The sequence below is a fragment of the Condylura cristata genome, unplaced genomic scaffold (assembly GCF_000260355.1).
Source record: "Condylura cristata isolate star-nosed mole 26May11 unplaced genomic scaffold, ConCri1.0 scaffold00012, whole genome shotgun sequence".
Lineage (NCBI taxonomy): Eukaryota > Metazoa > Chordata > Mammalia > Eulipotyphla > Talpidae > Condylura > Condylura cristata.
In genome coordinates, this window is record NW_004567113.1 from 22945894 (window position 1) to 22962820 (window position 16927).

Consider the following 16927-nt stretch of genomic DNA (forward strand, 5'->3'; position numbering starts at 1 on the left):
GTTCAGCTTGCTAACACTAATTCTGTGTTTTTCTCAAAAACTTTTGACTTAAAATATGATAAGATGCCACCTTTTGTTATCATACTCTAAACTCCATCAATGTATACCTATTGACTTTCATCTTAATTCCAGTAGATACACAATCTTAATTGCACATTAATAAGGGAGACTATGAAATGCACTGTTTAAGGAAATGAGAAGAATGTGGAGGGTGTGTGTGTGCGCGCGCTTGAAGGCAAGGACTGTGTTTTTGTGTTTATGCTGAACTCAGTAAGTGAGTAGAATGAAATAAATCCCTACTAAGTGAACTGTTGAGACCATGGTTGATGCTTATTACACAGTGCCTAAGTATAACAAACACTTTAGAATTATTTGTGAGATAAATGAGGAAGTGAGTGAATGGTGCCTACACTCTATAATGACAAGGAGAACAGTGCTTTCATACTTATTCCCCAAACTTACAATGCATTCTTTCAAACTTTTTGTATAGACAGATGAAACTGTCCTTTTGTTTCAATGCTTTTAGTATTTCCTCTTTTTCATTTACCTTCAAAGTTGTAAGCTACTATAGAATTCTGAAGTCAGCAGGGTGAGTGTTGGAAAACCCCGGGGACTGTTTTTTATATATACCAGAGATTCTTTCTATTTCCAGGTAGTGTGTGTGTGAGGGTGTGTGTATGTGTGTGTGTGTGTGTGTGTGTGTTGGTGCAAATGTGCTTCTCAGTTCTGTAGTTGAAGTCTGAGAGCTGCTGTGGAGCCTAGTTACATGCCAGACTTATTTGGATCCTACTTTGATCCATTCCTGGCTGTGTGCCATGGAACACATTGAAACCTCTTTGGATCCCACTAAAAAAAATTTTTTTTTCCTCCAAGTAACTTCATTCTTTTATTTAGTGTGACCATCTATATCAGCTTGAATAATTCAACCCTATGAATGATTGTGTGCAAACTGAAAATGGAGAATGATGTAGATAACCACAAAATTTGTTCTGAAACTAATACAATGTATGGTCAGACAAACATGCCAAAAATTAAGAGATCACACATCATCTTATTTTTAAAAAAGATTTACTTATTTATGCATACAGAACTGGGGTACAGGCCAGAGGCACAGGTGCGGTGAGAGGATTCACCAGAGACAGAGCAGGGAGCAGAACAGGCAGAACTGACGAACTACACTGCTGAGGGGAGCAGCGGGTGGGTCTCAGAGAGGTCTGCCACGCCATGTGGGTCACCTCCTGGGCAGGGGATCAAACTTGCACTGAAGTAGCTGCGACCAGCTTTATTTAGCACTTTAATTTTGAGGCCAGTACTAAGTGGGCAGTTACCTAGTGTTTCAATTTAACCTTAAAGGTTAATTTATAGCAGTGTTGTACCAACAGGTGCTCACTTGAAAGGTCTGTCTGTTCTTTGCCTATTCACTGACAATGATTCTAAGCTGGATAAGAGCACACCCTATACTTTAAATATCACACTGGTGAACAATTAGGTCAATCTTCTACTTCTGTGAACTCCCAGGGAACTTTAAACTTACTTCTTGGGGCATAGTGGAAAACCTTATTTTTGTTAGTCAAATTTACAGAATTTTTATACTACTTTTATTACTTATTAAAATTGATTACAAGCCCTCCCTGGTGGCACAATGGGTTAGGATACAGCACAGCAAACTTGCTGCAGCTGCTTCAGTGCAAGTTTGATCCCCAACCCCGGGGTGACCCACATGGTACGGCAGACCTCTCCTGACCCACCTGCTGCTCCCCTCAGCAGTGTACTTCGTAGATCTGCCTGTCCTGCTCCCCACTCTGTTTCTGGTGAATCCTCTCACCACCCCTGTACCTTTGGCCAGTACCCCAGTTATGTATGTATAAATAAATAAACCTTAAAAAAATTAATTTCAAAAGCTCAGTCTGATTCTAGAAATAAAGATATGAAAATAAAAAAATCAAAAGGGCCTGTAATCTCCCAATCTAGTGATATTGCAGTGTATATTTTTTCCTGTTTTCTATGAATAGCTATACAAATTGACAAAATGTGATCAAGTATGCATATTTTGTGTTTTTTCTTAAATACATCATGATTATATTTCCATTAACAAATGCTCTGATGAGCGCTTCCCAGTATATGTCAACAATAATCTTTAATTCAGCATTTATGTGTTTAACTCATGTCTGTCTTAGAACAACCCATTTATAATAATATTGCTTATGCCTATTTTACAAAGGAGGAAATTAAGGTTCACAGATACTAAACTGTTCCTATTCAAGTCACTGAGTATGTGCCATAGCAAAGATCTGAATACAATTATTTCCCTGTTAAATACTTGTTTGTAATCATCCCCCAAATATTATTCTTCCTCTTCAGCCCAGTATTCCCTAGTGCTTTTTCACATCTTTGGTAAACTGTTTGGTACCCTGTTTCATCCATTGCTCCCTTAACTCAGGCCTCAGTGAGGCAGCCACCTCAAATACTGAGGCACTGTATTTGTACATATTTTATATCCCTGAAAAGAATCTCAGAGTTTTCCCTCCTGTATGTTTTCTCTTGCTTCTTCATGGTCCATGATGCCAGCTGCGATTGTTAAACAAGTGTGGGGTCACCAGCTCCTTTTGTTTTTCATCCCTGGGTCTTGCCTTTCATTTCTCACAGTACAAACCAAGCTGTCTTTGGGAGCAGGATTTTGCTGAACATCATGGAAAAATTTAAGGGAATTTCAGCAGGGGCTAAATTAGAACAGACTTCTAGTTGAGGCACATTTATCTAAGCTTATATACCCAACCAGTGTCTCTAAGTAGTGTAACTATCTTAAGAGGCTTTCAGCGTCTCCTTTCTATTTATGCATACAATTGAATTCCCCGTCACTTAGAAGGCTCCTTCCTGCTTACAGTACCACTTTTACCCATCCAATAGGCATCAGCTCATGAATTTCCATGTCTTTGAATTCCAGTTCTTGCCTCAGTCTGATCTAAGCTCTCATTTACTCTAAGTAGCCTATCAGAATGCCTGAAGAAGAAATATCTACTTCTTTTTTGAGTAAACGCTATTCCCATCTACAGGGATGTGAAAATACACTAGGAAAATTACATGAGTACATATCAAACATCAGCTAATCTGGAGTTCTTCAATCTTAAATATAGCACAAAAGGCATCCAAAGTCTACTTAATTTTTATACTTTTTTTTTCTTGCATTAAGAATCTGCAATCCTGTGGTTCTTACTCTACATCACTTACAAGAAACTGTTCAGTGTAACAATTTGCAGTACATCCTTACAAGAACAGGTAGCAGTTTGCAGTATATAAGCTTTATACAGAGATAAGACAAACTATACAGAGATACTTTCCTTTATACCCTTTTCTCCTTTTATAAACACAATCAATCAAGAGCTAGATACTGCCGTGATTCAACCATAAAACACAAAGAAAAATCTTACTTCTAACCCCCCCAAGTAATCTGAATTCAGGTGATTTCAGTTTCCTAGTTTTCTTTAAGGCCAGATTTTCTTTAGATTTGTGTAATTAAAGGTCAAAATCAACATTTAAAAAAACCCAACAAATTGTTGGTGATGAAAAAACAGCAAAACAAATTCCTAAAAATACAAGTATTAAGGAGGCCATCTTCCCACCCCATTAACTAAATTTAAATCTTGTTAAAAATACTTTAATGAAAATTTTGATAAATGTATAAATTGTACAGTTGAATTACATTTATTGAAATTTTGTTGCACATTTACTTACAATTTTATTGTTTTACACAATATGATGTATAATCTCAAAATATTACACAGACATTATTTTTGAAGTGACGTATATGGGGTCATTTTTTATTGTGTCTTTTTCTGTGGATGAATTCTCAAAAACACCTAAGGGAGAAATAACCCTAATTATAGACAAACATGTGAAAAATTGAAAAGGGAAGAGTACTTCCCAACTCATTTTATCAATATGAGGTTATAGCTAGATACAAAAACTAGACAATAGTACATGAGAATTATAGGCTAGTTTGTATCATTAACAAAGATACAAAATTTTAATTAAACATACTAATTAAATAAAAAGTATAAGCATATATTCATAATCAAGTCAGTTTATCATAGGAATGCAGGGTTGGTTTAACATTTTGAAATCGATTTACTGTAATAACAAACTTGAAATAGTCCATATGATAACCTCAATGGGTGCAGATAATTATTTGATAAAATTTTGTCTGTTGCTAACAAAAATACCAGAAAGACTGAAGTAAATGAGATTTTCTTATCATGATAAAGATCATCTACAAAATATCTGCACTTAACATCAAATGTAACGGAATCTTTTCTCCCTAAGCATCAAATGTAATGGAATCTTTTTTCCCTAAGGTCAGAAACAAGATGAGGATTTTTGGTCTCACAGTTTCTGTTCAACGTTATGGAAGAGGTTCTAGTCAGTAGAGGAAAACATCCCAAATGGCAAAGCATAAGTAAAACAATTTATTCTGTGGCAAAAGGATCATATAAGTAATTTAATGGAATCCAAAAACAAAGCTTGTATTAGTAAATAAATCAAAGATACAAGATAAAATATTAACATATAAACATTAATTATTGTCCTATGTGTTGGCAAAAAGCAATTTAAACTAAATAAGCAACACTGTATATAATAGCATAAAAAACTTAAGATACATAGGAATAAGCTTGTCTAAAAGATGTGTAGTGTGTGTACACTGAAAGTTACCAGTTAAAGAAGCTCAAAACCTAAATAAATAGTGTTTATAGACTGAAAGACTTACAATTGCTAAGATGTAAGCTCTGCTAAGGCTGATCTACAGATTTAATGAAATGTCAATAAAATCCCAGTAACCTTTTTTTTCATCAAAATTGATTATATGGGAATGCAAAAGACCTAGAATAAACAAAATCACTTTAAAAAAAATTGAAGGCTAATATTCCCTGATTTAAGCATTTATAAAACTATAGTGATCAAGAGAGTATGGTATTGGTATAAATAAAGACAAATAAATTAGTGAAATAAGATAGTACAGAAATGAAACAGAGTCCTGAGCGAACTCTGCAGATACAGGTTTTGTGGACTCCACCCCCTACCCCAGTTATTGAAACTACAACTCCACCCCCTACTCTCCTCACTGAAACTACAACTCCCAGCAATACCAAAGGGAGAATTGCAAAGACCTAAGGGAGGAGCTAAGCAACCATTTTGGGACTTTTGGGGTTATATAGAGGAGCCATGTTGAGCTGAGGCTCTCTCACATGCTCTCCCTTGGCTGCATGGCTGGTGGCTGGTCGTTTGGCCCTTGGTGGGCTTTCAGTGTGCTGTTGGGGTTCCAGGTCAGCAGAACTGGTAGGATGATCTAGTTAACTTGTATCTCTCTCTCTCTCTTTCCCTGGGCTGTTCCTTTCCCTGTGTAAATAACCCATTATTGACCCTTTTTGTGTGTTCCTGCAGTGCAACTGAATCTTAAGCATGTGGGTGAGGCCCAACAGACAGGCAACCCAGTTCATACTGGGTTGCCCTGTAACAAAACCACACATACATGACACAATTGATTATTGGTAAAGGTGTAAAAACAATTCAGGAGAGAAAAGAGACCTTTTTGATAAACACTTTTTAATATTTCTTTTTGATAGTTTCCAAATGGTTTCTGTCTGCTGACATTACCCACCTGATCCTGCATAATATTTGCTTTTTCCATTAGAGTCCTTAGTTATTTTAAATTTAACTGAAAATTCCAAAATCTGTGTCGTATCTGTCTGGCTTTAATGCTTGCTTTGCCTCTTCAGATTGTTTTCCCCTGGCTTTTTATTTTACATGCTTTATAATTTTCTGGTGGAAGTTGTGCCTGACGTATTGTGTTACAGGACTGGTGGTAAATAGACCGTTAGTGTCAAGATACTTCTTCACACGGCTGTGTTAGTTTTTGCTATAGTTATAGGCAAAGGAGGCTTCGATTCTTTTTGTCTAGGCTTTACTCTTCCCTGTTGTCTTTTGTCTTCCACAAAAATTTCTCCTTGTGTAGTTTTCACCTTGCAGTATTTTAATCTGTGCTACATTGACATACTGAAACCCTGCTGGCATAAAGAATGGTTAAGGAAGGGTTCCACACTTAAGATTAAATTTCAGTCTTTTGGTGGGCTTGGGCTGTGATCTTCACTTTTTAACCTTCTTGTGATACAGGAAGGCTAGCATGGATGGAGTTAAGAAAATGTCCATCCCCAGGTGGTAGAAAGCTCTGGTGTTTTCACTTGAAAATTAGGCATTTTTCAGGAAGACTGCTCTGGGCATTTCACAGTGTGCCCTTGCCAGAGCCACAGGAGTAGCTTTCTTGGCTTTTTCCCATGAGAACCTGGCAGGATTCCAGCATATAAAACCCACGGAAGTGCAGCTTCTAGGAATTCATCGCTCTCATACTAGTGTACACTCAGCCTTCAGCAATTCATCAAAATTTCCATTTAAGTGTTTCTATCAGTTATGTCTCCAGTGACTTTTGCTCCTGGTAAGCAGATCTCAGCAGTAATTTTCTGAATTCACCTGTCTCTCCAGATTTTGGGCTGGCAGTTTTCCTTGCAACTTCAACTCTCTGATGAGTTGAAAAAAAAGTTGTTGGTTTTTGGTTCATTTAACTTTCTTCTTGTAAGGACAAGAGTGACAAATTCTAAGCTCTTTATATGTTGGAAATGAAATAGGAAAATCTCTATATCTGGTTTTAGCCAATTTCCCTAAACATGTCTATGTCTCAAACTAGATTACACGAAATGAGGAGTAACCATTGGCTCCTTTCCCTTTTCAAAACATAAACACTTCCACTGCTTTTTGGGAGCTCAATCTTATCCAGTAGCCATGAGACAGTTTAAACACAGAAAGATAGGTGGTTGAAAGAGATAAGTCATGTGGGTGATGGAAGCACTGAGAAAAACTATTTTCTCTTCTGGGGCAGAAAAAGGAGGGTGCAGGCAAGTTTTAAGAAAGAGGTGTTACTTAAATTGGGCCTTTGGAAGTTGACATGAAGGAGAGATGGGAGAATAAAGTTGGTCCTGTTAGAGAATAGCAAACGCAGCAGCTTAAAAATGAAACAGAAAAGGTTTTAGACATTCTTACTTGTAATTTTTGAGTACTTTGCCTTTTTAAGATAGTTTCCTCTATTGTTTTTGTCCTACTTAATTCAGAAAGGACTCAGTACCAGGAAGGGGAGTTTGTGGATGGACTCTTTACAATTATCCTAATTGAGTACAATTGTTTACTGAGTTGTAAGTGAACATAGAATACCTTCATTCCAATTATAATTTAACATCTTAATTTTTGAGATTGTAAAACAAGGGATATCTTTAATTTTCTTGTGTTTTGAGAGTTTGTTTTGTGAGAAGTGCTTTCAACTAATTAATGGGACTAATAGCAGAGTCTTGCAAGTGGCAGGATGTTCAATTAACCACAGCTGCCCTCTGGGACTCCTCCCTGGACTTCAATGAGCCATCGGAGGTTTTTGAGAACCTCAAGCGAAGCTTCAAGCCCAACACAGGAGAGGATTGTCTAATTAGAACAAGTCTGGGAGCTGGTTACCTTGAATTCTATTTTTTGCTGTAGTAAAGTTTTTCTGTCTGACCTTGGGCAAATTGCATAATCTTTTGGGGTTTTCTTATCTTTCAAATGCTGATAATACTTGTTTGATTTTAGGCCCTTTTAAGGTCTCTGATGAAAGCTATTCTATAAGCTTGTTGTATTATCGGGAAATGCCAGATTTAGAAGTTATTATTAACTACGGTAGGCGTGTGAACACACATCTGCTCCTGGTCCAAGATTAAAAAAAAATGCCCACCAATTGCTGGGTTGCCATGGGCACAGTGTTCTTTTCATGGCATTTGTAGAGCAGTTAACAGTCTGTAGTGACCAGTGGATAGAAGTTGAGCTTTCAATGTTCTTTTCAGGTCAACATTATTTATTTATTGACTTCAGGCCTCATTATATTTCACTGGGGAGCTTCACAAGTGTCACCACAACGAACATCTGACATTCGTTCTTATAACATAAAGAGCGACAAAATTCTGACAAAATTCTGGAATCCCACAAGGTAAATAGATTAACAAGTTTTTGTTTTTTTTTAACAGCCCTAGAATTACAGGAGAGAAAGACAATACATTTCCAGTTGATAACTTACCACAAATACGCAAGACTCCTTGACCATAAGCACACACCCATTCATTATAATTTCTGTAAAGTTTAGTCAGACTGGTAAGTGTTTATTAGTAGAAATAATATCCTCTTTACTTCACCTCATTTACATTCTGTGAAAGCATTGCGCTTCTTTTTATAGTTTTTGTTGACATTTGAGAAAAACAAAGAGAATTATTAAGATTCATGCTGCCAAATCCTTTGAGGCAAATGTTTCCAAAACATAGCAAAAGCTATTTGTTCCTGAATAGTTACCTCTCTTCTTCCTTTTATGCTTTTGCTTATTTATGTGGAACTAGAAAATACGTTAAGTACAAGGGGAGATAACTTGCTGACAAACGAACAGGAAGCCCTCTCAGAAACGCATCTTTTGCTGGGAATGCTGGGAAGGCTTCTGTCATCAGGGAATCAGACGCTCACTGTGCCACCGAATTTTCACAACTGGCACAACAGTACATAGTCCTGGTGGTTACATTTTTACATTGATTTATTCACTTCAATAGAAAATTGTATTATGTACCTGTATATGTTGGGAAGTGAGGATAGTCCTCCCCAAGATATTCAGGTCTTTCCAAGATGTGCCACTTTGGCATGTAAATTATCAGTATTTCCAGTTAAAGTCAGTGGAAGCCCTGCAGTTTCAAGAGAAATTTTCCTTACTCCCTTAATTACCTTAAAGAATTAAAAAAATAGGTATTATCTAATTTAGAGTTATCTCTAGAAATAGTCTTTCTAATGGAGAAAACTATCTAGATGACAGGTAAACAGAATTCTAGATCATCTGGTTCTTTTGACTTGTCTCTTTTTGGTGCCCTGGGACCAATATAAAGGAAAAGGGCACACATTTTGGTACTTGGTTACCCAAGCAGACTTTAACAGCTTCCCAATTTTGGCAATGACTGTTTCTTTTATACAGAGGAGAAAAAATTGAAAACAAACTTATAGGAACTAGTTTCCTTGATAAGATCTTGTGGTTTCCAGTCATGTGCTTTAGATATTATTCTTTATCCTCTCTAAACTAAAATAAACCAAGCCAAACTGATTAGAGTTTGGAGGGTACACAAATATTTAGTCCATTGCAATTAATGATAACTCTATTTACCAATGTGTTCTTTCCCATTACAAATTTCACCTTCCAAAGTTATCACTATATTTTTGTGATGATCATTTTCTCACTTAAAAAAAAATCACTGTCTACTTGCTTAAATGATATATTGCCTCTTGCTTATTTTTTTTTTAAAGATTTATTTATTTATGCATACAGAACTGGGGTACAGGCCAGAGGTGCAGGGGCGAAGAGGATTCACCAGGGACAGAGTGGGGAGCAGAACAGGCAGATCAACGAAGTACACTGTTGAGGGGAGCAGTGGGCGGGTCAGGAGAGGTCTGCCACGCCATGTGGTCTCCTCCGGGGCAGGCGGGAATCGAACTCATGCGGAAGTGGCTTTAGTTTCTCAGTGCTGTGCTTTAACCCGCTGCGCCACCAGGGAGGGCCTGCCTCTTGCTTATTTTTAAATTTTTAAAAAGAATATCGAACTATATGTAATCTCTTGGGACTTGTTTCTGTTCACTAGACTCTATGTTGTTAAAATTCATTTATAATGTTGCTTATAGCACTATACTTCTGTGTAATACCTTCTTGTGTTAATATACCATAGTATTTTTAATCCATCATGTTTTTCAGTTTGAGTTGCATAAACATTTTTATCAATAGTGCTGCTTGCATGTGTTCGAAAGTTTCTCTTACGGACTGTATCAGAGAAAACAATGATTATACGATGATAACAAATTAACCCCCAGATAAAGATGAATTCATACAACAAAAGTTAATTTCTTGGTGGGGGAAGTCTCGCAAGCTTGCAATGGAAGCTTCTATACAGTCATGTAGCTCTGATTTTAAAAGGAACATGAGACCTCCTTTGTCTCCTTGATAGAGAAGAGGGACACTGCAGAACTCACAGAGCTTTTTGGTGCTTCATTTTGGAAGATGATTTATCTACACGTTTCTTTTATGTGAAATAGGCATATGGCTAAGCCTGATGTCAGAGAGGGTGACAACTGTAGGGAGAAGGTGAAATGTTTGTGAACATCCTTGTCTTTGCCTTTACGAGTGAAATTCCTGGGTTGGAGGGTTTATAAAAAAGTCAAATTGCTTTCTAAAGTGTGGGTGCAAAGTCATGTTTTCAATAGCATTATGCAAAAGATATACACATATTTTCTCCCCCATATTACTTTTTGAGACTTTTTTTGTGCTTTGTCTTTGTACTTCCTTATAAAATGAATAGAAATATTCTTATGCCCCTTTTCCCAGTTAGAATAAATGATTGGTTTAAACAAGTGATGCAGTACATGCTTGTTTTCATTAGTCTTTCCTTTGTACTTGGGACAACTGATCTCTTATTTTTGGGGGGACCATATTTCCCTATTGCATGTTGTTCTAAAGATTCCATCACTGTGTTCTTATTTCTCCCTCTACTCATCGTAGGAACAGGTATGATGAATGGGAGACACAGCCTTTGTAACTCAGATTATTTTCTATCTTAGTTACAAGTGAATAGTCTTGGAGTCGGTCCATTACTTTAAAGAGAGAATCGGAATCTAATATACACTTTTGCTTATGGATATGCAGGATGAGCAGGAGGGGGGCACTCTCTTCGAATGGAACTAAGACTTGCCAGGGCCACCACCCCGACTACCTTGAGCGTGTTGTCTGCAGACTAAAGCCAGCGTACAAAGTAAGGAGATGAAAAGCCCAAGAGAGATAGACACAAAACAGTGGCAGATGGTTTGAGCAACTTGGTTTGTCTGGGTCTGAAGCCCACTCCTTGACTTTCAGTCTGTGAACTAAAACATTTCCTGTTTTATCTAAGTTCATTTTAGTTGGATATCTGAGAGTGCTTAACAGTGAGCAAGTGGCAGGAATGAAATCTGAATCTGGGTAATTTAATCTCTTGGTTGGACTATTTTCCTATAAGTCTTACTGTGACTCTCAGCCCTGCTCTACTGGGCTAAATATCACCAACTTCAGATTTACATTGATTTTTGGAGTTAGAGACCAAAGAGAACTTCAGAGGGGAGACGGAGCTTTTAGATTTTGAGAATCCACCTGGAAGGTTACATCATGAGTAATGTGTCACAGCACAAATTAATATATTAGACAATTTTGTCATTGTTCCCAAGTCTAGAAATTGATTCTTGAGTTCCCTGGTCCATGGCGCTATAAAAAGATACACATCCATCACCTTACACAGGTTGGTGAGATTTTATCTTTGTACTTACCTCCAAGTGACAAATAGTTAATTAGACACATAAAGCATTTTCTAACATAGACAGTTTTGAACTTGAAGTTTTGCTGCGGACAGAGAGAGGAATCCCAGAGAGCATAGGGGTCTGAACACTAAATACATCCAGAACTCTTTCCAATGTCTCAACAACAGCCAAGTCAGCTCTGAGACTAATTAATCAAAACAAATTTACAATTAAGCCTGCGAAAAAGCTCTAATTACTATGCTTGGTAGGGGGAAAATGTGCTGAAGACGGAAACCTCAAAGTGAGAAGGGAGACTGGTCTTGTCATTGGCTGGTCAAGGGCAGTGCCGCAGAGCAGTGGTAGGGGGAGCATTAATTCTTGTTCTTGGTCTGGCAAGGGGAGGGTTGGAGATGGAGCTTCTACTTTCCAGGTAGTGCAGGGCTCTTATCCTTGTTCTCCACAGTAAGGTCTGCTGTGAACGGAATATTTGTGTCCCCCCACAGCTCATGAATTGAAACTTAATCCCCAATGTGAAGCTGTTTGGAGGCGGGAGTCCTTAAGATGGGATTAGTGTCATTCCAAGAAAAGCCACCAGAGAGCTGCCTTTCCCAGCTCCCCAGCATACATGGTCGTAGCAAGAAGAGGGCTTTCACCAGAACCCAACCAGGCTGACTCCCTAGGAACAGATATCCTGCTTTTAGAACTGTGAGAAACAAGTGTTTGTTATTTAAGACTCTCAGTATTTTGTTTAGCAGTCAAAATACTATGATAGGGTCTGTTTCTTCATAAAGGCATGAGCTTTATAGAATCTACCTCAGTCTGCACATGTGCAACAGGGAATAAAGAACACAAGAGGCTTAAGTTTCTGGAGGATTTGTATTGTCCCCAGCCTTATCTATTGAATAAGATTTACAGGCATCTCACATCAGCTTTCACATCAGTTACGTTATGGTTTTGGCCATTTGCATTTCTGACAATCCTCTGTTTCTGCATACCAAGGCAGATGGGTCTCACAGGAAGCCAAATCTGCTTCAGATTCCAGAGTATGATGGACTTGAAGTAGGTATAATATATAGGTAGTCCCTTCTCTTGTTATTGGCTTGGTGTTGGTACTTGATACTGAGCTGTGACATTAGCCACTATCTAGGTAGTGAAGAACATTTGCCTTGAATTTTCGTCCTGGTCTTTTATTTTGTATTTTGATTTCTTTTACCCCAATGGTTCCTTTTTTGTGCAAGCTTTCCTGACTTGTAGAATCTTGTTCCAAACCTTGGCTGTTATTGCTAATTGCTTAATTCCTAATACTAGTCACTTAAACACTTAGCAGAGATGGAGTCACGTGAGAGTGCCCATCTTTCTCTGAAAACTCAGTTGTCTTATATTTTCTAGCTTCTTCTATAGTTGGTGGGTACATGTGTCTGAGTTCTGGTCAGTGGCGTGAGATCCATTTCCAGGTGTGATTCCTAAAACTTTCCTGGAAATCCTCCTAATTGACTCCTTCCTAATTGGGTACAGAAAATTCATTAGAGGATTTGGTGGCTAAGGAGGAAGAAACACATCATGCTAAGACACAAGTGTCTGAATGACTGTGTGAAACATAGCCCCTACTGACCCATGCTCAACTGTGGTGATGTGAAAAATATACAGTTATTTACCTATGACACCTGGATTGTTGATACAGGTGTTAAGTTGTCTTGATAGATATATCTTACATTCGTCCATTCAGGTAACATATTTACTGAGGACCTAAAAAGCACCAGATCATATGTTAGATGCTGGGGTACAATAGTAAAATCTTAGCAGATATTGACAGTATAGCTCTATAATCTACTGATGGCTCATGAAGTTGGGGATAAAAAAGGTGATGAAGGAGATGAAGTCCAGAGAAACATGATCAACCTTTACATGGTTGATGGCTAGAGAAGCTGATGCTCTAAAATTGGATATGAAAGATTGCCTGAGGTTGTAGACCTTAAATTATTATTAACTTAAACTAGTATATAAGTTAGTAGGTAGTTTAACATAAAGACCCTTGTTTGGATAAAGATTAAGTTAAGTAGGAAAGGGTACCATATAATGGGAAAAGAATCAAAACTGTACTGAGTCCTTTCTAGAGCCTAACCATTGTGCAAATACTCTGGTTTGATCTCTGTGCTATGAAGTCATTATCCCCATTTTCCTGTTGAAAAAGACTAAGGCTTAGGGACATTAAATCACCTGTTAGGGCTCACAGAAATGCTAAATGGAAGGACTGTCACTCTTCCCTGAACCAGTGGGCTCATTTCTTAGCTCTGTGCGTTTCGATGGGTGACTATTCCTACTCTCCTGGAATCACATGACAGACCAGCGCCCAGCTCATTAGCCCACAGAGCAGGCTTCAGCCTTAGGAATGAAAGCATAGTGCTGCTTCCCACCCTCCCCAGAGAGGTATACACTCCATTAGTTTCTCATTTGCCAGAAGCATTGGTTTTTTAATATTTTCTCTTTCCTTTTATCTCAGGGGAATATCAATCTGTACAGATTTATTATTAATTCCCTAGTAACATGCTTAGCTACTCAAATTTTTTTTACTATTGCTTGTAAAAGAAGGCCTGCCTGTTCCTGAAATTTCAGGGACTGCAATCATTCTGGGATGAAATATCACCTTGAGAGGAAAGGAGAAGAGGAAAGTACAGGAAAAAGTAACTCCCTCTGTCTCCCACCCCACCTGCCTTTTTTTTCTGGAACAAACTGCACTACTTACTGGAGGCTTTTCACCCCCATCAGACTTTTTTTGTGCTGTTTCTCCACATTTCTCTTTTTCCAAGGAATATGAAACTTACACTTAAAAGTGGCATTTCCAAAGGAGAGGAGCCCTCAGGCAGCCGGCTCGTCTTTGTTTAATTTAACTATTTTCCAAACTCTTTCACCCCTCAAAGTACATTTCTTAAACTAATTAATCTGACATTTAGTGCATCATTCATATTTGGACGCAACAAAGCATTTTTTTATTGTTATCTAAGCTATTAGAATTTTTAGATAAAAATTCAAGTGAGTTAACTTCTGTAAAATTTTACTTAACAAATATTGATGAAAGACCCACTAATTATCAGTGCTTAATAGATATTGATGAAACATTCACTATATGGAAATGGCCTAGTCCCCCTGGACCTATGGCTTAGTGGGGACTTGAACATTAAACAAATACAAACACTCACACTTTCATAAAACTATATAATTATCTCATTGGTTCATTAATTTGGTAGGATGCAAGCATGAAAAGCTTTGTTCCAGTTGATGTTGTCCTTTATATTTGCTGATTCGCCCTTTCTCATGTTTTAATTACTTATGGGGGGGTGGATTATATAACATCCCAAATACTTTAAAAGATTCCAGTCTGGACTAATTTGAGAGTCTCCTCTCTTAACTCACCACGTATTTCCGTCTCCCAGCCCTGACAGTTCTGATTGACATGCTCAGGGGAGAGATGCATAGTCTAATTTTCCATATTTTTTTTCCTGACTCTGCTTTGGGCCTATCACTGGTGTGTAGTATTAGCAGGGAGCAGGGAAAGGGGAGAGCTACAGAAAAGGAGCAAAAGATTTAGAAATGTCAATAAACACATCAAAAGCTTCAACATCATAGGTTGTCTAGGAAATACAAAGCAAAAACCCAATAAAACACGACTTAAGTGTCAGTAAGTTGACTATAATAAAGAAAGGTAAACAGTAATAAGCACTGGCAAGGATGCACAGAAATTGGAACTCTTGTGCATTGCTGGAAGAAATTTAGAATGGTGCAGCTGCACTGGAATACAGTTCAGCAGTTCTGTAAACTCAAAAACAGAATTACCATATGATTTGGAAATTTCATTCCTAGATATCTAAATGAGAAATAAACATTCACACAAAACTGTACATGAAAGTCCACAGAAGCATTATTAAGAAAATGTACTATATATACTCAATGGAATACTATTCAGCTATAAAAAAAAAACAAACTTTTGCCATTCATGACAACATGTATGGAACTAGAGAGGGTAATAAGTAAAATAAGAAGAAAAAGAGAAATACCAGATGGTGTCACTTAGATGTGGAATATAGAGAAACAAAACAAAGGTTCAATAGTAAACCCTGGAAATCTGACTATAAAATCCAGACTACCGGAAGAGGAGGGGCAGAGTGGAGAGCAAAGTGTGGAAGGTCCCTGATGCATTGTGGTGGAGGTCTCTGGGCGCCTGGTGGTGGGTGTGCTGTTCTAATATATATTTGAAGGGATGTGATCCTGTACATTGGAGTTTATATTGTTTTGTAAAGCAATGTTAACTTGATTTAAAAAAAAAAAAAGGGCTCAACAACTCAAATCTTTACTTGTTGATGAATGGACAAATAAAATGTCCATTAAATGGAATAGTACTTAGAAATATTTTTTTTGGTCAGTAAAAATGAAGGAAAGCATTATCTTTTGATATCCACATCCCCATACTTATTATAGTATTTGTGTTAGTTAAAATATGGAAACAGGCCCTCCCTAGTGGTGCAGCGGGTTAGAGCACAGCACAAAGAAGCTAAAGCCACTTCCTCATGAGTTCGATCCCCGCCTGCCCTGAAGATGACCACATGGCGCCGCAGACCTCTCCTGACCCGCCCGCTGCTCCCCTCAGCAGTGTACTTCGTCCGTCCGCCTGTTCTGCTCCCCACTCTGTCTCTGGTGAATCCTCTCACCCTTTGCATCTCTGGCCTGTACCCCAGTTCTGTATGAATAAATAAATAAATCTTTAAAAAAATATGGAAACAATCTAAGTGTTTGAGTGGATAAAGAAAAATGTGTTATGTATATATTTATACACAGATACATACATGCGTAGAGTAGAATACTACTCTGTTGTGAAAATTAAGGAAATCATGACATTTACATCAACATACATCAAACTGGAGTACTGTAGGCTAAGAGAAATCAACTAGACACCGAAAGACAAGTACTGTGTGATGTCATTTATGTGTGGAATCTAAAAGGGACAAAATCATAGAAGCAGGGTTGCCAGGAATTGGAGTTATGGGACTGAGGTGTTGGTTAAAAGGTACTAACTTGCAGGAATACAGGAAATATATTTTGAGGATTTAATGTATAATGTGCTGATTAAAGTTAACAATATTGTATATTTGAAAGTTGCTTACAGAGTAGCTTATAAGTGTTCTCACTGTGCACACAAAAGGAACTACGTGTTGATGGATGTGTTAACTTTTTTTGTGCTAAACTTCCTACAATATGTACATAAATTAAATTAAACAAAAAGGAGTGAAGCATTGATAGATGCCACAACATGAATGAATGAATTCTGAAAACATTGTGGTAAGAGAAAGCCAGACCCAAAAGCCACATACATGATTTCATTTATATGAAATATCCAGAATAAGTAAATCTACTGAGACAGAAAATATGTTAGCATTTTCCAGGGTCTATAGTAGAAGAGAATTCCAATGATTGCTAATATGTATGGAGTTTCTATTTAGAGGGATGATATATTTTAAAATTAGATTGGGGA

General features: G+C 37.6%; 1 pseudogene; it reads left to right on the plus strand.

Moving 5' to 3' along the window:
- Positions 1-16927, plus strand: part of LOC101632946 — a 100378-nt pseudogene that overhangs the window by 4405 nt on the left and 79046 nt on the right.